Source organism: Lolium rigidum, chromosome 1 (genome assembly GCF_022539505.1).
Source record: "Lolium rigidum isolate FL_2022 chromosome 1, APGP_CSIRO_Lrig_0.1, whole genome shotgun sequence".
Classification (NCBI taxonomy): domain Eukaryota; kingdom Viridiplantae; phylum Streptophyta; class Magnoliopsida; order Poales; family Poaceae; genus Lolium; species Lolium rigidum.
Window position 1 is genome coordinate 297,781,448 of NC_061508.1, and position 25,555 is coordinate 297,807,002.

The window sequence follows — 25,555 nt, forward strand, 5'->3', positions numbered from 1 at the left end:
AAATCCTATTTTTCAAGATGACGAAGGAAGCCGGAAGGAGGAGCCGGGAGGAGCCGGGGTGGGCCCACACCCTAGGGCGGCGCGGCCCGAGGCCCTGGCCGCGCCGCCATGTGGTGTGAGGGGCCCACGACCCCTTTCGCCTCCTTTTCTTCGCCAAACCCTTCGTCCCGAAGACCTAAGCCAGAGGGGTACCTCACGAAGAGTTACAGCCGCCTCTGCGGGGCGGAGAACACCAGAGAGAAAAGAGCTCTCCGGCGGGCAGGAATCCGCCGGGGAATTCCCTCCGGGAGGGGAAATCGACGCCATCGTCACCGACATCGAGCTGGACATCATCACCATCACCATCATCATCATCTCCACCATCATCACCGCCGTCATCACCGCTGGACACCGCGTCACCGCCGTAGCAATTTGGGTTTGATCTTGATTGTTTGATAGGGAAACTCTCCCGGTATCGATCTATACTTGTTGTTGATGCTATTGAGTGAAACCATTGAACCAAGTTTATGTTCAGATTGTTATTCATCATCATATCACCTCCGATCATGTTCCATATGATGTCTCGTGAGTAGTTCGTTTAGTTCTTGAGGACATGGGTGAAGTCTAAATGTTAGTAGTGAACTATGGTTGAGTAATATTCAATGGTGTGATATTTAAGTTGTGGTGTTATTCTTCTAGTGGTGTCATGTGAACATCGACTACATGACACTTCACCATTTATGGGCCTAGGGGAATGCATCTTGTATTCGTTTGCTAATTGCGGGGTTGCCGGAGTGACGAAACCTAAACTCCCGTTGGTATATCGATGCGGGGAGGGATCGCGGGATCTCGGAGTTTAAGGCTGTGGTTAGATTTATTCTTAATTACTTTCTTGTAGTTGCGGATGCTTGCAAGGGGTATAATCACAAGTATGTATTTAGTCCTAGGAAGGGCGGTACATTAGCATAGGTTCACCCACACAACACTTATCATAACAATGAAGATTATTTAGCCGTATGTAGCGAAAGCACTAGACTAAAATCCCGTGTGTCCTCGAGAACGTTTGGTCATTATAAGTAAACAAACCGGCTTGTCCTTTGTGCTAAAAAGGATTGGGCCACTCGCTGCAATTATTTCTCTCGCATTTTACTTACTCGTACTTTATTCATCTGTTACATCAAAACCCCACGAATACTTGTACGTGAGCATTTACGGTGAATCCTTCATCGAAGCTGCTTGTCAACACCTTCTGCTCCTCGTTGGGATCGACATTCTTACTTATCGAAGATACTACGATACACCCCTATACTTGTGGGTCATCAAGACTATTTTACGGCGCCGTTGCTGGTGAGTGAAGCGCTATTGGTAAGTGGAATTGGTAAGGAAAACCTTTACTGTTGTGCTGATTTTATTTCTGTCTGCTGCCATAAGTCATTATGGAGAGATCTTCTCTTCAATTTCTATTTGGGAAATCTACTACTACTGCAACGGTAGTAGATGAGGCGCCAGGTGAGGAAGTGATACCATATAAAATACCTATGAAAATTATTGAACGTGTTATGGATAACCGCTATGAAGGGGATGGAGCTGTCCACCCCGGTGATCATTTACTGTTTTTGCATGAATTATGCGGGTTATTCAAATGTGCAGGTATTGCTATGGATGAAGTGAGGAAGAAATTATTCTCTTTATCGCTGTCCGGTAAGGCGGCGCATTGGTATAAATTCTTGGATAATGGGGATTCTCTTGAATGGAATGATATTGTGCCCGGTTTTATTCTAAGTTCTATCCTCCAAGTGAAATTCATAAGGATCGGAATCGCATATATAATTTTTGGCCTCATGATGGAGAGAGTATTGCCCAAGCTTGGGGGAGATTGAAGTCTTTAATGCTCAAATGCCCCATTCATGAGCTTCCCGGTAATGTTATTATTGATAATTTCTATGCAAGACTTTCTTTTCAAGACAAGACCTTGCTGGATACTTCTTGTTCGGATCATTTACACGCAACAAAGAAGAGTTTAAAAGGGACCTTCTTGATCGGATCCAAGAAAATACTGAAGGTTGGGAGAACGACAAGGATAGAGAATCAGGTATAATTTATGATTATAAATGCATTGAAGCTTTTATGGATACTTGATAAATTTCAGTAATATGAGTGCTACATATGGTCTTGATTCTCAAGTTGTCTGTAAACCTTTATAAAGCTTTTGCCTCTCATTATGAATTGCCTAAGAAGAATTTTAATAAGTATCATGAACCGTACAAAGATAAAATTGATTCATCTATTAATAAATGTGTTGTAATTGAAGCTAGCTGATCGTGTTATTCCTGAAGCTTATATTGAAAAAAACTCCTTTTCCTGCTAAAATGAAGGAGTACTACTGTTATAAATAGTGCGGTTCATAAAAGTGAAAAGAAACCTAGAGAACCTCGAAGAACAAATAAAAATTGAACCTCGTCTGTTGCAATAGTTAAAGATCTTGTGATCTGAAAATGTTGAGGATGGTCATATTATTTTACGTGAAGATGCTTCTAATATTGTTTCACATCCTAATAAACCCAAACAAGCTAGTGTTCCTATGCTATCTGTTAAAATTGGTGATCATTGCTATTATGGATTATGTGATATTGGTGCAAGTGTTAGTGCTATTCCGTATGAGCTTTACACGGAGATTATGCACGAAATTGATTCTTGTGAACTTGAAGATATTGATGTGGTTATTCAGCTGGCTAATAGAGAAACTATTTCACCAATTGGTATTGTCCGAGATGTGGAAGTTTTATGCGGTAAGATTAAATATCCTGCTGACTTTTTGGTACTTGGTTCTGTTGCTAGTGATTATTGTCCTATCATTTTTGGTAGACCTTTTCTAAATACTTGTGGAGCTATTATAGATTGCAAGAAAGAGAAAATTTTGACTAAATTTGCTTGGTGAATCTTATGAGTTTAACTTCTCTAAATTTACTAAAACTCCTTATAAAGCTGATTTGCCTAGTAATGATTTTAAAATGGAGCGAGTGTGCATCTATTGTTCTTGTTCCTAACAATCCTTTGCAGCAACATTTGGAGGATAGCGAGAGTGAAATTTTTAGGAAAGAAAGAGATGAACTTGAGGAAATTTTTCTTCGCCAACCTATTCTCAAGCATGATTTACCGGTGGAAGATTTGGGTACAACACCGCCACCTAAGGAAGATCCTGTTTTTGATTTAAAGCCTTTACCTGATAATCTTAAATATGCTCATATTGATGATAAGAAAATATATCCTGTTATTATTAGTTCTAAGCTTACATAGTTTGAAGAAGAAAGATTATTGCAAATATTGAAGAAACACCGAGGAGCTATTGGCTACACTCTTGATGATTTGAAGGGGATTTCTCCATCTATTTGCCAACATGCTATTAATATGGAAGATGATGCAAAGCCTGTTGTTGAACCTCAGCGTCGTCTAATTCCGAAGATGAAGGAAGTGGTAAGGAATGAGGTATTACGACTTCTTGAAGCTGGTATTATATATCCTATTGCTGATAGTAGATGGGTTAGTCATGTACATTGCGTTCCCAAGAAAGGAGGTATGACTGTTGTGCCTAATGATAATGATGAGCTCATTCCTCAAAGAGTGGTTGTAGGGTATAGAATGTGCATTGATTTTCGAAAAGTTAATAAAGTTACTAAGAAAGATCATTACCCTTTACCATTTATTGATCAAATGCTAGAAAGATTGTCTAAAAATACTCATTTTTGCTTTCTTGATGGTTATTCTGGATTTTCACAAATTCTTTGTTAAAGCTAAAGATCAAGAGAAAACCACCTTTACTTGTCCCTATGGAACTTATGCTTATAGACGTATGCCTTTTGGTTTATGTAATGCTCCTGCTACTTTTCAAAGATGCATGTCTGCTATTTTTCATGGTTTTTGTGAAAGTATTGTAGAGGTATTCATGGATGATTTTTCCGTTTATGGGAATTCTTTTGATAGTTGCTTGCGAAACCTTGATAAAGTTTTGCGAGAGATGTGAAGAAACTAACCTTGTTCTTAATTGGGAGAAATTCCACTTTATGGTTAATGAAGGAATTGTATTGGGACATAAAATTTCCGAGAGAGGTATTGAAGTTGATAGAGCTAAAGTTGAAGCAATTGAGAAGATGCCCTATCCGAGGGATGTTAAAGGTATTCGTAGTGTTCTTGGTCATGCTTGGGTTTTATAGGAGGTTTATTAAAGATTTCTCCAAGATTTCAAAGCCTCTTACTAATCTTCTTCAAAAAGATGTACCATTTGTTTTTGATGATGATTGTAAGGAAGCTTTTGAAACTCTTAAGAAAGCCTTAACAAGCTGCTCCTATAGTTGAACCTCTCGATTGGAATTTACCATTTGAAATTATGTGTGATGCTAGTGATTTTCTTTGTAGGCGTCTGTTCTTGGACAACGAGTAGATAAAAAGCTGAATGTTATTCATTATGCTAGTAAAACTCTTGATGCTTGCTCAAAGAAATTATGCTACAAGCGAAAAGGAATTATTAGGCTGTAGTCTTTGCTTGTGATAAATTTAGATCTTATATTGTTGATTCAAAAGTTACTATTCATCTTGATCATGCTGCAATTAGATACCTAATGACAAAGAAAGATGCTAAGCCGAGGCTTATTAGATGGGTACTTCTTTTGCAAGAATTTGATTTACATATTGTAGATAGGAAAGGTGCTTGATAATCCTGTTGCTTGATAATTTGTCTAGATTGGAAAATATTGCTTATGATCCTGTTCCTGTTAATGATAGTTTTCCAAATGAACAATTGGCTGTGATAAAGGTGAGCTCGCGAGACAGATCCTTGGTATGCTGATTATGCTAACTTTATTGTTTCCAAGTACTTGCCTCCAACCTTTTCAGCTCAGACAAAGGAGGAAATTCTTTTATGATTTGAGGCATTATTTCTGGGATGACCCACACTTATATAAAGAAGGAGTGGATGGTATTATGCGAAGATGTGTCCCCGAATATGAACAACAAGAGATATTGAGTAAATGTCATGGTAGTGCTTATGGAGGACATCACGCCGGAGAAAGAACCGCGCAAAAAGTTCTACAATCAGGTTTTTATTGGCCAACTCTCTTCAAGGATGCGAGAAAGTTTATTTTATCTTGTGATGAATGCCAAAGGGTTGGTAATATCTCCGGACGCAATGAAATGCCTATGAATTATACTCTTGTTATTGAACCGTTTGATTGTTGGGGATTTGACTTCATGGGACCTTTTCCCTCTTCAAAAGGTAACACTCATATACTTGTTGCTGTTGATTATGTTACTAAATGGGTGGAAGCCATACCTACAAAAAGTGCTGATGGTGAGACCTCTTTAAAAATGCTTTTAGATATTATTTTTCCTAGATTTGGAGTGCCTATATATATTATGACTGATGGAGGTTCTCATTTTATTCATGGAGGTTTTAGAAAAACTCTTGCTAAGTATGGTATTAATCATAGAATTGCTTCCGCTTATCACCCTCAAAGTAGTGGTCAAGTAGAACTATCAAATAGAGAAATTAAATCTATCTTGCAGAAAACCGTTAATAAATCTAGAAAGAATTGGGCTAGTAAATTGAAAGACGCACTATGGGCTTATAGAACTTCTTATAAAAACCCCATGGGAATGTCACCTTATAAAATGGTTTACGGAAAAGCTTGTCATTTACCTTTAGAGCTAGAACACAAAGCTTATAGGGCTGTTAGAGAATTAAATAAAGATCCTAAACTTGCTGGTGATAAGAGGTTGCTACAATTAAGTTCTCTAGATGAATGGAGAAGTGAAGCTTATGAAAATGCTAAACTCTTTAAAGAAAAAGTTAAAAAATGGCATGATAGGAGGATCATCAAAAGAGAGTTTAATATTGGGGATAAAGTCCTATTGTATCGGTCTCGTCTCGGATTCTTTGCGGGAAATTACTCTCGAAATGGGAAGGACCATATGTTGTCGAGGAGGTGTATCGCTCAGGAGCAATCAAGATTAGCTCTCTCCAAGGCAATGCTACGCAAGTGGTGAATGGACAAAGACTCAAGCATTATATCTCGGGTGATTCTTATAATGTTGATGTTGATATTATTCAAGTGGAAACACCGGAAGCTTTCATCAAAGGACAAATTGACGATCCGCGAGAACTCGACTTTGAATAGGTAACGATGCTGGTAATGAAAAGTACGCAATTTACTTTCCGAACAATATTTTCGTTGTTTTTGGAAAATATGAGAAATTACGAGTTCGAAACGGAGTGGAAAGGACGCACGAGGGCATGGCACCATAGGCCGGCGCGGCCTAGCCGAGGCCCGCGCCGACCTAGGGTTTGGCCACCCCGTCGCCCCTTTCCGACTGCGGTTCGATGCTGGTACTTTCCTTTTGTCGAGAAAATTTTTGCTATATAATCCCCCGGACCCACGGAGGTCCGTATATCGTGTTTTCGACGTGTTTTGTTTCGAGCTGTTTACGCCGGGATCTGTTTTTAGTCTAGAAGCACCATGGTCTCCAAGAACAAGGGCAAGGAGTTTCCGGATGAAGAAGATCGAGATCTTGGGTGGAAAGAGGAAGACAAGGACGTCAAGGAAGAGGATGAAGAAGAGGTGGAGGAAGATTCGCGCGCACACCCGCGTGCTACCATTGCAAGCATCAAGGTGGTGGACAACACTTTTAGTGCAAACAAGAGCGCAAGAATTCGCACTGGAGGAGCGGTTCCACGTCATTATCTAGCTCGAAAACATCTCCATCGGGCACTCATCACCCCTTCCACAATCTAATTTTCAATAATCAAATTGAAGGGACTCCCAAGGCAGCATTGCCTAGCCGGTGGGATATAGATCGCTCTAACACTGCGAGAGAAAAGGAGCTCGAGGCTGAAGAGTGGGGAAATAACTCCAAGAGGTGGGACTCGCCATTAGACAGACTCTCTAACCGCGTCGAGCACAATTGAGAGATGATTCGCAATCTCATATACAGGATTGACGAGCTTCAGGAGCTTATTGAGAAGCTTGTCAAGAATTCATCACCACCATCGCCGAAGGAGTAATTCATCATCGGTATTGGCATCCCCTTGGTTTGTTCCAAGCTTGGGGGAGTGCCGCGGTATCACATTATCACTACCTTTTACTTTTATTGTCAAGTAGTGTCATATCATGAATAGGGAAGTTATCGTATAAGATGGGTTGCGTTTGGAAGTATCTCTCCTTTAGTTGTCTATGTATCCCTTGGTGTGAGTTATCGATATGGAATATTAATGAGAAGTCTTATCATTTACATATTGCACATCTTATTTTAGTTTGCAATCTCTATGATTCATCTTGTTGTTAGTATTGGTATCACTTTGGGAGCATTGAATAAATCTATTTGGTTTTGGCAAACTTAGCATTGGTCAATAGCAACAACACTTTGAGGTTTAAATAGAAAAGAGAAATACATGTAGATGTTTCATTGTCTTTCTTGTTAGCTCATAGCTCATTATTCTGAAGTTAAAATTGTTTGTGCTTACAAGGAAGATGCATGATTGTTTCTATCATATGTATATTTGTTTGTTTCCCTCGACTCTTATGCTTGCTAATTAACCTTGCTAGCCAAAGACACTGTGCGAGAGGGAATACTTCTCGTGCATCCAAACCTTCAACCAAACCTATGTTATTTGTGTCCACCATACCTACCTATTACATGGTATTTTCTCGCCATTCCAAGTAAATACTTCATGTGCTACCTTTAAACAATTCAAAACTTAGTATCTCTTATTTGTGTCAATGTTTCATAGCTCATGAGGAAGTATGTGGTGTTTTATCTTTCAATCTTGTTGGGCAATTTCCACCAATGGACTAGTGGCTTCATCCGCTTATCCAATAATTTTGCAAAAAGAGCTGGCAATGGGATTCCCCAGTCCCAAATTAATTAAATTAAATAGACACTCCTCCATGGTATGTGATTGATGGACGGCACCCGAAGGATTCGGTTAGCCATGGCTTGTGTAAGCAAAGGTTGGGGGGAGTGTCATCATCATCATAAAGCTAAAATAAAAAGGCACTCCTTCATGGTATGAGATTGTTGGCGGGCACCCGAGGATTCGGTTAGCCATGGTTTGTGAAAGAAAGGTTGGAAGGAGTGCCACACAAAATGAAAATATTATGGGAGCCGCTCTTAGGAGGTTGTCCGGCAAGGGGTTAGAGTACCCGCTACCGGTCGTTGACAACAACAAACACCTCTCAAAATGTTACTTTTATTATCTCTATATGATTTCAAAGCTGAAAAAGCTCTAGCACATGATTTAATCCCTGCTTCCCTCTGCGAAGGGCTCTGTCTTTTACTTTATGTTGAGTCGGTAAACCTATTTCCCTCCATCTCAAGCAAGCATTTGAGTAGTTGTGATCAAACCATTATATTGTGATTTGCTTCATCATGTCTTTTATTCTTCCTTGTTTAGTACAAGTTTTATCTCGAATGAATATAGCTTTGCAAGTTATCAATGATCATGAGAAGACCATTATGATTGAGTATGCAAGTTGTGCCTTATAAACTTTAACATGAGAGCGCTGCTCAATGAGATAAATATAATCTATTAATTGTTCTCTGACCAAGAACGAAGTTTGCCATCACCAATTATGATTTCTCATGCACCTTTACTTGTGATTACCTTATACTTGTTTCAATATGAGTTATAAGAGGTTGTTTACTATAATGTCCTGTGTGAATGAATATGATGCTTCTTGTCCGTATTCTATTTATCGACTCTTCACTCCATAAACATGTGGTCATGTTTATCGAGTTCGGTTTCGCTTGGGGACAAGCGAAGTCTAAGCTTGGGGGAGTTGATACGTCCAATTTGCATCACTATTTTATATCATAATTTGTTGTTATTCATTGATATATTTCATATTGGGACACAATACTTATGTTATTTCATCTATTTTGCATGTTTCATCATTATTGGAGGATCGAACACGGAGCCGAGATTACTGCTTGGAAAAAGCACCGTCGAACGCAATATTTCGGAAGATCAAGCTGTGGAAGGAAATTATACCAAAAATCCTATTTTTCAAGATGACGAAGGAAGCCGGAAGGAGGAGCCGAGGAGGAGCCGGGGTGGGCCCACACCCTAGGGCGGCGTGGCCCGAGGCCCCGGCCGCGCCGCCATGTGGTGTGAGGGGCCCACGACCCCTTTCGCCTCCTTTTCTTCGCCAAACCCTTCGTCCCGAAGACCTAAGCCGAGAGGGGTACCTCACGAAGAGTTACGGCCGCCTCGCGGGGCGGAGAACACCGGAGAGAAAAGAGCTCTCCGGCGGGCGGGAATCCGCCGGGGAAATTCCCTCCGGGAGGGGAAATCGACGCCATCGTCACCGACATCGAGCTGGACATCATCACCATCACCATCATCATCATCTCCACCATCATCACCGCCGTCATCACCGCTGGACACCGTCACCGCCGTAGCAATTTGGGTTTGATCTTGATTGTTTGATAGGGAAACTCTCCCGGTATCGATCTATACTTGTTGTTGATGCTATTGAGTGAAACCATTGAACCAAGTTTATGTTCAGATTGTTATTCATCATCATATCACCTCTGATCATGTTCCATATGATGTCTCGTGAGTAGTTCGTTTAGTTCTTGAGGACATGGGTGAAGTCTAAATGTTAGTAGTGAACTATGGTTGAGTAATATTCAATGGTGTGATATTTAAGTTGTGGTGTTATTCTTCTAGTGGTGTCATGTGAACGTCGACTACATGAAACTTCACCATTTATGGGCCTAGGGGAATGCATCTTGTATTCGTTTGCTAATTGCGGGGTTGCCGGAGTGACGAAACCTAAACCCCGTTGGTATATCGATGCGGGAGGGATCGCGGGATCTCGCAGTTTAAGGCTGTGGTTAGATTTATTCTTAATTACTTTCTTGTAGTTGCGGATGCTTGCAAGGGGTATAATCACAAGTATGTATTTAGTCCTAGGAAGGGCGGTACATTAGCATAGGTTCACCCACACAACACTTATCATAACAATGAAGATTATTTAGCCGTATGTAGCGAAAGTACTAGACTAAAATCCCGTGTGTCCTCGAGAACGTTTGGTCATTATAAGTAAACAAACCGGCTTGTCCTTTGTGCTAAAAAGGATTGGGCCACTCGCTGCAATTATTTCTCTCGCATTTTACTTACTCGTACTTTATTCATCTGTTACATCAAAACCCCCGAATACTTGTACAGTGAGCATTTACAGTGAATCCTTCATCGAAACTGCTTGTCAACACCTTCTGCTCCTCGTTGGGATCGACATTCTTACTTATCGAAGATACTACGATACACCCCCTATACTTGTGGGTCATCAGTCCCACATGTCAGCCTGTATGAACGATAAAGCTTTCCTTTCTTAGAGTTTTTTATTACCCCCTAATTTCTGGCTACTTTCTTTTTTTCTTTTGATCTCAAGCCGCATTTGAAACGTTGGGACCGCTGATGCAAAATGGGACCCGCATGTCATCCTCTATGAAAGTATAGAGATGGTAAACCTAGAGGGGGGGGTGAATAGGTTTCTACAGATTTTAATTCTTTCTTTGCAATATTAGGCTTTGCGGAATATAAAGGTGAGCCTAATCCAAACTAGGTGAAGCAACCTATATGAGGATACAACTAACTCGAGCACGAAGGCTCTCACGAGCAGTTAAATCACAAGTAAGGAGTTCGGTTAGAGATAACCGATAGCACGCGGAGACGAGGATGTATTCCCGTGTTCCCTTGCTTTGCAACAAGGTACGTCACGTTTGGAGGAGTGGAGGTCCCACGAAGGATTCCCCGCACCACGAAGGCTCACCCTATTCTCCGGAGCCTATCCCACGAAGGAATAGCTCACTCACTTGTGGTAGACTTTGAGGTAGCCTCCAAACCTTCACAATCTTGCCCGGAGCAAATCCACGACCGGATGCTCCGGACTCCTCTTTCCCACCTAGGGTTTCCAAGGAACCCTAGGAAGCAAGCTTCTCAATGAATACAAGGGGGAATGAGATTTGGCTTGGTAGAACGGTAGATCAGGTCCTCCTCTAACAATTCCCAGGAGGGATTTGAGTTTGGGTGGAGGAGGAGGGAGATCTGAGGCTTTTGGTGTTTCTAGCAATGGAGTAAGAGAGAGAGAGAGCTCAAGAACAGCTTGTAGTGTAGTGCCTAGCTGTTCAGAGGTAGGAGAAGGCCTATTTATAGTGTTCTTCGAAATATGGCCGTTGGTCACTTGCCACCTCAGCTTTTCGCTCGAGAAACCCGGTTGACCGGACCACAGACCGGACTTCCCGGTGGTGAGGCCGGTCGGACCGGGCCAGCGACCGGATGCCCTTTGCATCGTCCTGGAGCTCCTCCGGTAGGCGCCCGGTTGGCACCCGGTTGGCGACCGGTCGACCGGGCCACGCGCCGGACTCTCCGGTTGGTAGGCCGGTTGGTCGGGCGGCAACCGGATTTGTTGGTTCCTCGTATGGAGCCCGGTTGGCGACCGGTCGACCGGGCCGTGCGCCGGACTCACCCCGGTTGGCGACCGGTTGGCCAGGCAGCACGCCGGACTGGCCGGTCTGTAGTCCGGTTGGACCGGGCTGCAGACCGGATTTCTGCTGTAGACCCCTTTTCGATTGTTGTTGAAGTGGGGGGTCTCCTTTAGCCTTGTTTTTCCTTTGATACACCATTTATGCCTCTTTGCCTAATACCTGAGATTATCCTTATAAACATATTAGGCCAAGTACTCTAGCACGGTGTCATTGTTACCAAAATAATGGATAAGGGTAAAATACCCTTACAATCTCCCCCTTTTTGGTATACGATGACAAACCGAGCTAGAGTCACAAATAGATATTATGATAAGTTCTAAACCTTGATTCCATATAAGATATTATGACAGCTCCCCCATAATGTGTGCACTTGGAGAATTTGCGTTTGAATGCAAAGTGCACCATTTGTGGAACATGAGAAGCTCCCCAATATCTTTAGGAAACAAGCATGGTATGGAGATGTGCATATCAAGATATATAAGCATAGCACACATAATCATCCTAACATAGAGTAGCACACATAATAGTCATCCATACACATCCATACATGAATTATTCGAAGTAGCAAATGGTTCTTGAGAAATCAAAGCAAATACGCACAAGCCATATAAAATCCAAATAAAGCAACTCCCATGGCTTGTGACAATCAAAGAACCCCGTGGTCCTAGACTCTACTCTCTTCTCCCCCTTTGGCACCGGAACACCAAAAAGGCGAAGAAAAGAGGACAGATGCTATCGCACCCATGAATAGAACTCATGCCCGGTCGAGTAGGAGCTCTCGCCATCATCGCGTGCAGCGTCATCACCTTCATCCTCATCACCATCATCAGCAGTAGGAGTAGGAGCACGAGCAGTCCTAGGAGGAAGGCTACCATGAGCATACATGGAGAAGTCGAAATTCTGGATCATCTCATCGGTAAGGAGAGGCATCTCCCACTGAGGTGCAACCACAGGCTCCATCTCCGGTCCAGAAGGAGGAACAGGGTGATTCCGTGAAGCCATGAACTCATTCTGTCGCCTCCGTGTCTCCTGGTTCACAGTAAGGCTCTGATGTGCAACATCATTGGTGTTCTTGCACATTTGCCACATGCTGGAGAAGAAGCGAGCGGCACCATGCTTGGGGCGCCGAGAGTAGCTGGAGCTAGCATCATTTTTTTTGCGGGAATACTATGTATTAATCAAGGAATAGGAGTATCATCCTTATTACAAGCTAGACGGATCTCTTCTGGTCCAGAACGGACCCAGAAGTTGGAACAAGTTTGGACACGCCCAAACTGAGCTAGACTATGGCTAACATTATTTATTATTCTACTGATGTGCACAAAGTGCACTCACTAGCTGACCTACAAAGACGCTTTACTTCAGTGACCAACCCAGCTACAGGTGATCTATTCAAATTCTCATCGTTGATCATCTGGACTGCCTCAAGGCAGTCAGTCTCCAGTATTATGGGGCAGTCTGTCCACTGCATGGCCAAGGCCAGACCCTCGACGCATGCCCTCAGCTCTGCTTCAATCGGACTGCCGCAAGAGTCAAGGTGCTGACAGGCGGAGAATATAACAGCACCTTGGTCATCCCGAAGTATCATGCCAATACCTCCTGAGTTTGCATCAGCCATCCAAGACCCATCTACATTAAGCTTCGACCAACCTGGAGCAGGTTTGGACCATTTAATTTGGTTGGCCTGCTTCTGATCCAAAGCTTTCTTCTTCCACAACTTGGCTGCATTGTGTTCATACTTCACCACTGTCTTCCCCTTTGCTGGATCCGTAGTCGGATTTTGCTTGATACATAGGAGAGAATCAACATAGCTGCATAAAAACCGGCGTGAGGCTTCTATCGGTGGAGCTGGTTTTAGGTGTACAACCTCATTGCGAACATGCCAGATCCGCCACCATGTCATCATCATCATCATTCGCACCTGCTCGGATGTTGATGAGAGGGCGTGTAATATCCATTCTGAGCCGGTGTTCTGGATATCTTCACATGCTGGTAGAGGCCAGACCTCCTTCATTGCACCCCATAGATCCCTCGCCATAGGGTATCTGCAGAAGACGTGGAACGTATCCTCCCGTTCCATGCCACAAAGAACACAAATGTCAGAGGTGACAATCTTACGTTTCATTTTATTCTCCCATGTAGCAAGGCTATTTGTGGCGACTCTCCAGGCAAAGACGCGTACCTTTGGGGGAGCAGGGCACCCCCATACCGTGTCCCAGACGGCACGGCGACCGTCCGGTGCCCTGCTCGCGGCGCACATGGTCGTGCGATGAATCAAGTCCCAAGCCACCTTATACGCACTGCTTACAGAGAATAAGCCCCGTCGGTCCGGAGCCCAGGCGATGATGTCTGCCACATTGCGCGGCGTTAAACTGATCTTCAGAATCTCCTCAATGTCCGCCTGCATGAAGTGCTTCTGTAAAAGGGTTCTATTCCATTCGCCGCTCTCTGTGATCAGAGCCGCGACCCGGCGTAGTCGGCAATCTCCCTGCAATGAAATGGGCCGGTATGAAGGAGGCCTTGGTAGCCAAGGATCGCGCCAGATACGAATCTGGCTGCCATCGCCCACCCTCCAGACTAGTCCCTTCTTCAGGAGTTCGAGCCCGTACGTGATCGCCTGCCAGGTCGAAGATGCATTTCCTGCAAACACAGTGTCCTCAAGACGACCGTTAGGATAATACCTTGCTTTTAACACCAAGGCACACAGGCTATAAGGCTTAGTTAGTAGCCTCCAAGCCTGTCTCGCCAATAGTGCTTGATTAAAGAGTCTAAAATCCCGAAAACCAAGGCCACCACAACGTTTAGGATGAGTGAGAGCATCCCAAGATCTCCAGTGAGTCTTTCTTTTTTCCTTTCTCTGATCCCCACCAGTAATTACGTACCATACTGTTCAGATCATCACATAGGGCCATGGGAAGTTTGAAAACACTCATAATGTATGTAGGAATAGATTGGGCAATGGACTTGATGAGTGTTTCCTTAGCAGCTTGTGAGGGAAAAGAATCACCCCACTCCATAAATCTTTTTGTCAATCTAACCTGCAAGTTTTGAAGCTTTCCTCTATTCATCCTTCCCTCCGGTGTTGGGAAGCCGAGGTATTTTGCTTCAAACTCCGGATGTTGTAGTAACAAAGTTCCTCTGATTACATCTTGTACTTCCGCCGGACAGCTCCTGCCAAACATGATGGAACACTTCTCCAGGTTGATCAACTGGCCGGTTGCCTGTGCATATGTGTTGATGAGCTCTCGTATTGCCGCCGCCTGCTGTGATTCAGCCTTGAAGAACAACAACGTATCATCTGCGAAAAGAAGGTGTGAAACCCCTGGGGCTCGCGGGCAGACCTTGACAGGAGTAATTGTGCTATTTGCCACACTTTGCCTTAGAAGGGCAGACAAGCCATCTGCTACAAGAAGGAATAAGAAGGGGGAGAGAGGATCTCCTTGCCGAAGCCCACGCGACGGTGTGAACGAATCCAAGATAGCTCCATTGAATTTTACTGAGTACCTCACCGTGGTGACACACATCATAATCCATTGCACCCACCGATGAGAGAAGCCTAACTTTTGCATCGCTCGCTCCAAGAATCTCCAGTCAACTCGATCATATGCCTTTGAGAGATCAAGCTTGTAAGCACAATAACTCTTTTCCGGATCCTTTTCTTGTTGTATGTAGTGGAAACATTCAAAGGCCAGAAGCGCATTATCCGTAATAAGACGGCCTGGCACAAATGCACTTTGATTAGGGGATATTATCTCATCCAACATTGGCCTTATCCTGTTCACCAAACATTTTGCCACTACTTTGTAGATGACATTGCATAGACTAATGGGTCTAAACTCAGTCACTTTTGTTGGATGATCCACCTTTGGTATTAGAAAAATGGTAGCATCATTTACACCACTAGACATAACACTTGTTCTGAAAAATTCTTTTACAGCAGGGATAACTTCATCCTTTAAGACACCCCAATTGCGTTGGAAGAACCGTGCAGGAAAACCATCTGGCCCTGGTGCCTTTAATGGCCCAATTTGAAACAGTGCGTCCGCAATTTCCTTGTCCGAGAATTCTGCACACAATCTCTTATTCATATCTTCTGACACCCTCTCCTCTAAAAGAGATAAAACCGGCGTATGATCTAGGGAACGATCGGCCGTGAATAGATGCTGAAAATAGTTATTAAACAGTTGTCCCATGCTCTCCTGGTTAGTGTGCACCATTCCATCATCGGCAATAATTTGTTTAACTTTATTTTTCCGTGCCCGCCACACAGCCTTACTGTGAAAGAATTTGGTATTTCGATCGCCTTCACGCAACCAGTCAATGCGTGATCGCTGCATCCACATCATCTCCTCTCTATATAAGAGTTCATTCATACTATCTGTAACACGCCTTATCTCCTCTCTGTCAGCATTCATGTTCATGAGTTCTTCTAGGCGGGACCGGGATTTTTCAAGTTGTGCCTTGACGCTTCCAAATTTTTCCTTACTCCATATTTGCAGGTGTTGCATGACCCTGCCAAGGCCCTTTCTGACCTCACCCAGGTTGTTCTTTGGACCAGCAGCAGCCCACGCATTCTCTATATGCTCAGGTAGGCTAGCCTCTCTCTCCCACATTACTTCATATTGTCTCCGTCTTGGTCGTGGACCTGCATCCTCCTCTTTCTCACACTTCAAAATGATTGGCGAGTGATCAGAACAAGGCGTGACCCTATGCACAACAGTTGCTTCAGAAAAGATGTTACGCCACTGATTGTCAGCTACAGCCCGATCAAGTCGCACACGAACGTTGCCTCGCCCCTTTCTTTTGTTGTCATAGGTGAATGGCAGGCCAACAAAGCCCAGATCAACAAGGCCACAAATCTCCAACGTATCTCTGAAAGCTAACATCTGTGACTCCGGTCTTTGGCAAGCTGAGAAATGTTCAAAAGACCACATCGCCTCATTAAAATCACCGAACACACACCAAGGCAAATCAGACTCCTTTTTCAGATTTTGTAGAAGCGACCACATGAGATGTCTGTTTTCAGTTCGTGGTTCACCGTAGACACAAGTGAGGCGCCACATAGGTTCATTATCAGAGACTCGCACATGTACGTCAATGTACCTTTCGCAGCTTGATTGGACCTCGACATGCAGTTTATCACACCAGAACAGAGCCAGCCCACCACTTAGACCGTCGCTATCAACCCCGGTAAAACCTCGCAATCCTAGCCTTCCACGCAAACGACGAACCTTCTCAGCCTTCTGTCTAGTTTCGCTCAGGAAAACAAAACGCGCCCGGGTGTCTCTAACGAGATCACCCAACTCCCGAACTGTCGGTTTGTTGCCAGCGCCCCGACAGTTCCATCCACAACAATTCATTGCTCCTGACGGGGCGCAGCCTGCGTCCCCGTCAGTTTATCAGCGGCCCCTGGGCTGATTGCCTCCAAAAATTCGATCCCCTCCATAGGCCTCCTTCCTTCCACGTCAGACAAAGATGTCTTGACTCGGCCTTTTTTCTGAACGTTCCCCTGGTTCTCGTACCGATGGATTACTATAGCTCTCTCTGACTCCGCCTCTTCATCTGTATGGCTTGCAAACCGCTTCCCTAAAACTGATGAAACCTCCGGCATAGCTGTATCTGAACTGTTCTCCGACGGTTCCCAAGAGCTCAGACCTCGTAACGCCGGAATCATATCACAGCTGCCCATGGGAAAGAGAGGTTTAAGCATTGCCAGTGGCGGGACTGTCAAAACTGGTACCCCGTTTTGTGGCACAATATCCTCCAGTGCGGGCATTTTCTCGATAGTTTCCTTTGTCATTCTATCTCTCTGATCCCACATCCTCTCTCTAATTTCTGATAGGGATTCATTTGGGAACTGGACCTGTAAGGCACGCAACATCACTGACAGATCAAGGTCTTCTTGTCCATCTCCCTGCCTCTCATTTATATCAAAGCCATCACGTGCATCCACTGCTTCAGGGACCTTGTTTGCTACACGTGTGTAGACTGGCCTATTCTTGCGAGCTGACGGCATACCCAAAGTTTCTGAATTTTCATCACTCATTGAGAAATCAATACCCCTCTTTGCTGATGCATGTGCAGCAGGTGGTTCATATGCCTCCCTATACTCAAATTTGCGCATCGGAGAACAGCGTAGGCTAGAGTCATATGCTAAGGATGGGACGCCCAACCTCTTCTTCTCACAAACTGTATCATTATGCCCGATAAAACCACACCAAAAGCAGAAATAAGGAACCCGCTCATACCGCAGTAAATAGGTTGAATGTGTCTCTGGTCTTCCTTTCACTCCGGTGGTTATTTTCTGCTGCAGCCTTTTATCTATGGGGATGTCGATACGGACACGCAAGAAATCTCTGAACTTGGAGCCTGAATTATCAGCATCCACAACTATCACCTTACTAAGTCTGCTCCCCCACTTTATACCATTCTCCTTTGTTTGCTTGTCCCAGGGAACATCATATATTTTCACCCATATAGGGACTGAAGTTAGATCAGTTGCCGATGGCCTTGCAGTTCCATCAAGTGCCTTGACCATCAGGGCATTGCCAAGATGTATCCAGGGTCCTCCTTCCACCACAAACTTAAAGTCTCCCTCAGAGAATAAGGTGATTGTAAACCACTTAGGTTTGATCGGTGCAAACACCACTCCTGTCCGCAGCCGCCATACCTTTTTGAAGTGATTCTTCAGTGTTTCTGCAGATGGTGACGTCTGCCCCAGGTACCTTCCCACCAGCCGCCATGGCACCGATGCAGGGGCCGTCGCCTCCTCTGGGTCCTCCTCGATGAACACATCGTCCTCCATATCCACCTCGCCGCCAAGTAATTCCTCTTCATCAGCTCCCAATACCTCCAATTTTGGCGCATGCCAATTGCTTGAGCTCACTTCCTCCACCTCGTATTGATCGCTGATGGCCGGTTTCTCCTTCAACAGCAACATACGCCTGCCAATCGACTTCGGGTGGGTAGGTTCCTCAGCGGATCCCCCTTGTTCACCCCCATCGTTGGTAGCCGCCATCGCCGACGTTGGACAAACCTTGCCTGGATCTGGAACGAACAGAGGATTGAAGAAAGCCTTAGATCCGTTTGAGGCTTGCAGAGGCGTAGTCCTCCCCTTTAAGTTCCTCTCACGGTCGTGTTCCATCCGAATTCCACCAGATTTACTGCCAAGACCGATACCCACACGATTCCCCTCCGTAGACTTCAAAATCCTCTCAAAATCCTTTTGGTAACTCATACTCTAATGCTCCCGATCTCGATAAAAGGCGGCGGCCGCGCAGTCGCCTGCGAGTCGCCTAACCTCTTCCTGGATCGTAGCTAAACGGTTCAATGAGGCCCCTAGAGCTAGCATCATGATCATGGTGTTCCTTGGAACGGCGCTCAGTGGAGGGCATCATGGAGGGAACGTCCGGACGAGTGGCCTCCTGAGTGGGGAACCTGAATGGGTCCATGATGACTCTTTCTCCAAGAGTGTTGAGAGGAGCGGGAACAATGTAGTTGATGAGCCGCTGAACATACTGAGCATAGTTGGGGGTCATGCGGTCCATAACTGCACGCTTCAATTCACAGTGAATAAGATCACAGCCATCGATCTTCCTTACCCTGTCAGGATGACAATAGTACATTAGATTTAGGTGATAGTTCATGACTTCACTGGTGTCGCCAGACTTGCTGATGAGGCTCTCACGGAACATCTTGGCAAGGACAAGATATGAGTAGTACATCCCAGAGATAGTGGGAGGTCCAGGTGTAGGGTTCGCAGGATAGCAGAAGGAGATGTCACCCTTAGTAAGCTTAGACCGTGAATGAATCTTGTACCCTGGAGCACTGTCACCACCACAACCCATGGCTGCACGGAACTGAGAGTAGGTGCATGAGTACTTCTCCTTGCCAGTCATCCAGGTGATGGTGCGGTCCGCATCATCATGGAAGAAAACGGTGCAGTGGAACTGACGGACTAGGAGAGGACAAAAGGTAGGATCCTCTTGTTCATCATCGGGCTTTAGGCACACAAGGTCATATAGTCCCATACCCTTCAAGGTTTCAACCACAAAGCGATACTTTGTGGCTTCATGCAAGGCAAGCTCGTCAGGATTGATGGCCTTGGGCATCACAAGATCACCATTCTTCATAAACTCATGAGAATCATAGAAACCATCCCATAGGGCTGCTTGTGTCTTGGTCCAGAAGAACTTGTCCCCACGAGTGTAAGTCCGTTGCTCAAAGCGATACGGATTCACCATCCTCATTTCCTGCCACTCAACACGGTTTGCATTCCCAACATTGAAAGTTGGCACTATTTCATCATCCTCTTGGGCGGCATGCTTATCCTTTTTCTTGCCACCAACTGACTTGGTCCTACCCCCAGCTGAGCTGCCAATGTCAGTACCTTGATGAGCTTGAGGAGGTACACGACCACTAGAACGGCGGGAAGGAATGTCACCAGTCCATCCTCTCTTGGCAACAGTGCCACGTCCCTCACCACTCCAACTACATGTGAATGCGAAAATAGAGCGAGAATAGCAGTGGGGTAAGTGTACATGTCATCAATAAGAGGGAAGCCAAAAAGCATAGCATATATCCAAGTGTATTGATGAAATTGTGCGAAAACTGGGCGATCCGGCGCACAGGCCGGTCCAACCGGGCAGCAGACCGGACGAGCCGGTTGGCGACCGGTTGACCGGGCCGCACGCCGGGCCGGCCGGTTGAGCGGCCGGTTGACCGGGCTGGTGACCGGATCTGTCGATTTGTGAAGTTGTGCCCAGATTTTCTAACACAAAATCATGCAAAAACTCATAAACTTGAATATAGACTATAGCAATAGAGTGGAGTAAGTGCATTGTGTTGTGAGACTCTCTAAAGGCATGAGGACTTACAAACCCTAACCCTAACCCTAAAATTTCCCAAAATCTTGTCAAGAAATTGCAATGTGTGATGAGGACTAGAGAATAGGGAGAAAGGTAGATCACATTACCCGAAGACATGGTCCTCCTTGATCAAGAGAGCAAGAAGAACACTAGGTAGGGCTTGAAACCCAAGAACTCCAAGATTTCCCAAAATAGCTTGAGAGGGACCAAATCCTTTGGTGGAGATGTTCCAAGGGGCCCGATCTATAGTTTGGTGAAGTTTGGGGGGATTCTTGTGGTGGGAAGGCCCTAGAGCTTGGTGGAGGTGATGGGGGCGGCGGCAATGGAGGTGTGGGAGTTGGGGGGTAATGAGGAAGAAGACCCCAAGGGGTATCCTCTTCCACACATAACAGGCCGCGCGGCCGGTCGGGCGCCCGGTCGACCGGACCTGGCGCCGGCTGATCCGGCCCAGAGGCCGGTCCAACCGGGCCAGAGACCGGCCACCCAGTTTTGTCTCGTTTTTGCCTCGTTTTGCCCCTATGCTTTGTGTAAGTGTGTGTGAATGCTCAGATGATGACATGTACATATAGATAGATAGATGATGATGAGATGAGCATAGACATGGGGTTGGAAACACAAAGTTCTCTAGGCATACCCATTGGAGAGAAAATCCAAACAAGATGTAAATAGCAACAATGGGCATGATTCGAAGTATATATCAAGAATCATAAGTCATTTTTGAACTAAGTTTTGCAATAAGATCATTTGGCCTTACATAGTCAAATCAAGTTGTAATGAAGGCTCAATGAGGGGCGGAGGATTACTCCCCCTATGTGAAAGCGCAAATGTCATGAGACCGCGAAGAGACATGCTTGGGTCCATATAATGACATTGGGTCTATTTATGTTGCACACATAGGTATGCATCTTACCAAGACATGGTAGGATGACTATACCCATATGTGCTATGCCTCTAAGCTAGATAGCAAGATAAATGCAAGAATATAGTGCAAGAAGTTAATCAATCCAAGTTTTTAGGATCAAGAATACCAAGTTCTCCTCTCAAGTTAACAAAGCGGGCTTCATCCAAAGGCTTAGTGAAAATATCCGCCAATTGGTAGGTTGTTCCCACATGAGTGAGATCAATATCCTTATTGGCAACATGATCACGTAGGAAGTGATGGCGAACGTCAATATGTTTGGTGCGACAATGTTGAACCGGGTTATTGGCGATCTTAATTGCACTTTCATTGTCACAAAGAAGAGGCACCGTACCAAGAGACACACCATAGTCTTTCAAGGTTTGCTTCATCCATAACAATTGAGTGCAACAAGATGCCGCGGATATGTATTCGGCTTCGGCGGTGGATAAAGCGGTGGAGTTTTGTTTCTTGGATGACCAACTCACCAATGACCGGCCAATAAATTGGCAAGCCCCGGAGGTAGACTTCCGGTCAACCTTATCACCGGCCCAATCGGAATCCGAATAGCCAATGAGTTCAAAGGTTGACCCCTTTGGATACCATAGCCCGAGAGTAGGAGTGAGAACAAGGTATCTTAGAATCCGTTTGACCGCCATTAAATGGCTCTCCTTGGGAGCAGATTGAAAACGAGCACACATCCCTACACTTAGCATGATATCCGGCCTAGAGGCACAAAGGTATAGCAAGGATCCTATCATGGAGCGGTATACCTTTATGTCCACATCCTTCTCACCGTCACATGAGCCAAGTTGCCCCTTTACGGGCATGGGTGTCTTCATTGGGCTTGCATTGGTCATGTTGAATTTCTTGAGCATGTCCTTCACATACTTTTCTTGAGAGATGAAGGTGCCTTTTGCAAGTTGCCTCACTTGGAAGCCTAGGAAGAACTTCAACTCTCCCATCATGGACATCTCAAATTTCCTAGTCATCAATAGCTCAAAAGCTTTGTTATGATTGGGGTTAGTTCCACCAAAGATAATATCATCAACATATATTTGACATATAAATAGGCCACCCCTTTAACCCGCTTGGTGAAAAGGGTGGAATCGACCGTACCCATGCAAAACCCATCATGTAGTAAGAAATCCCTAAGGAACTCATACCAAGCACGTGGAGCTTGCTTGAGACCGTAGAGTGCCTTATGAAGTAAATACACGTGGTTGGGTCGGCATGGGTCTTCGAAACCCGGGGGTTGAGCCACATATGCGGTTTCTTTTAGAGGACCATTCAAAAATGCACTTTTCACATCCATTTGATATAGTTTGAAATTGTGGAAAGATGCAAATGCAAGCAAAAGACGAATAGCTTCAAGACGGGCTACCGGCGCAAAGGTATCCTCAAAATCCATACCTTCTATTTGGGCAAACCCTTGCGCCACTAACCTTGCTTTGTTTCGTATGACAATGCCATTCTCATCTTGCTTGTTCTTGAATACCCATTTGGCCCCAATAACATTGATGCGATGATCTTTGGGTCTCTCAACTAGAGACCACACTTCATTACGAGTGAAACACTCCAATTCTTCTTGCATGGCAATTACCCAATCCAGATCAACTAAGGCTTCATGTACCTTGAGTGGTTCAAAACTAGACACAAAAGCATGGTGTTGACAATAAGTGATAAGTAATGCTACCAAGGACTTGATCAACTTTCATGTCACTTGCCCTTGTAGCGGCCTTGATCTTCCGAATGGTTCCTTCATGATCAATGAATTAATCCCTTGCTAGTACTTGAACATGAGGGATCACTTGAGCTTGATCATGAGTTGTGGATGTCTCTTGATCATCATCATGGTCTTGCTCAATGGAATGAGGACTTTCTTCTTGTTCTTCGGAATGTGACTCATCTTGAGTGGAGGATGGTTCTTGAGTTGCACTTGATGGTTCGGCTTGAGTTGAGCTAGGCTCCACTTGAGCCGTGCTTGATACTTCTACTCCAACATCATTATGAACTTCTATGGGCCGGATGTGTCTAATGCCCATATGCTTGATGGCACTAGATGGATCATGATCATTACCTGCAACACATGTAACAACTGGTGGGCCTCTTGCTTTGCGGTCTCATAAAGAGCTGATTGGATCAAATCGGTTCCCTCTTGGAGTACTATGATCCGATCCCACAACTCTTTAGCGGAGACAATGTCATCGACTTGATCAAGGAGCTTGCGGTTGATGCCACTTCTAATCTTGTCACGTGCGGAGGCATTGAGTTGACGGTTGTAGAACTCGGTGGAGGTCAACCGAATAGGATCTTTTGGCTCCGGATGTCCATGAACAATGATCTCCCATAGCTCCACACTGCAGCTGCGAATATGAGATTCCATAGCAGATTTCCAATGAGGAAAGTGAGTTCCATCAAAATGGGGAACGGTCACACTATGGTTTATATGAGGCATGGGTGAAGTGTTTTTGGGATAGTCATGGTTGACTTCATGGAAACTTCCTTGAGAGACCGAAGCCCCACCAGGATTCCCATTAGTCAAGTTCTTAAGCATGGCAGTCATCTGTGCCATTTGGCTTTGTAGGTCATCCTCCTTTTTCTTCTTCTCGGCATCATATGCCAAGAATCTAGATTTCATTTCTCTAACCGAAAGGTTAGAGTCTTCATCTAGACCCTCGAATAGTTTTTCCATCTCACTCTTAAGGCGGTGAAGCCCTTAATAAGAGTCCAGCCTCTGATACCAATTGAAAGTATAGAGATGGTAAACCTAGAGGGGGGGGTGAATAGGTTTCTACAGATTTTAATTCTTTCTTTGCAATATTAGGCTTTGCGGAATATAAAGGTGAGCCTAATGCAAACTAGGTGAAGCAACCTATATGAGGATACAACTAACTCGAGTACGAAGGCTCTCACAGGCAGTTAAATCACAAATAAGGAGTTCGGTTAGAGATAACCGATAGCACGCGGAGACGAGGATGTATTCCCGTGTTCCCTTGCTTTGCAACAAGGTACATCACGTTTGGAGGAGTGGAGGTCCCACGAAGGATTCCCCGCGCCACGAAGGCTCACCCTATTCTCCGGAGCCTATCCCACGAAGGAATAGCTCACTCACTTGTGGTAGACTTTGAGGTAGCCTCCAAACCTTCACAATCTTGCCCGGAGCAAATCCACAGCCCGGATGCTTCCGGACTCCTCTTGCCCACCTAGGGTTTCCAAGGAACCCTAGGAAGCAAGCTTCTCGATGAATACAAGGGGGAATGAGATTTGGCTTGGTAGAACGGTAGATCAGGTCCTCCTCTAACAATTCCCAGGAGGGATTTGAGTTTGGGTGGAGGAGGAGGGAGATCTGAGGCTTTTGGTGTTTCTAGCAATGGAGTAAGAGAGAGAGAGCTCAAGAACAGCTTGTAGTGTAGTGCCTAGCTGTTCGGAGGTAGGAGAAGGCCTATTTATAGTGTTCTTCAAAATATGGCCGTTGGTCACTTGCCACCTCAGCTTTTCTCTCGACAAACCCGGTTGACCGGACCACAGACCGGACTTCCCGGTGGTGAGGCCGGTCGGACCGGGCCAGCGACCGGATGCCCTTTGCGTCGTCCTGGAGCTCCTCCGGTAGGCGCCCGGTTGGTGCCCGGTTGGCGACCGGTCGACCGGGCCACGCGCCGGACTCTCCGGTTGGTAGGCCGGTTGGCCGGGCGGCAACCGGATTTGTTGGTTCCTCGTATGGAGCCCGGTTGGCGACCGGTCGACCGGGCCGTGCGCCGGACTCGCCCCGGTTGGCGACCGGTTGGCCGTGCAAGCACGCCGGATCGGCCGGTCCGTAGTCCGGTTGGACCGGGCTGCATACCGGATTTCTGCTGTAGACCCCTTTTCGATTGTTGTTGAAGTGGGGGGTCTCCTTTAGCCTTCTTATTCCTTTGATACACCATTTATGCCTCTTTGCCTAATACCTGAGATTATCCTTATAAACATATTAGGCCAAGTACTCTAGCACGGTGTCATTGTTACCAAAATAATGGATAAGGGTAAAATACCCTTACACTCTATGTACAATAAAAGTTTCTTTTCTTGGATTATTTTTCACCCTCAGATTTTTGGTCACTTGCCTTTTTCTTTCGATCTCATGCCGCTTTTGAAAACGTTGAGGAACCTGCTGGCTCATGGGACCCGCATCCATCCTCTATGTACTATAAAAGTTTCTTTTCTTGGATTTTTTTCACCCTCTGATTTTTGGCTATTTCCTTTTTCTTTTGATTCCCTGCCGCCTTGGAAA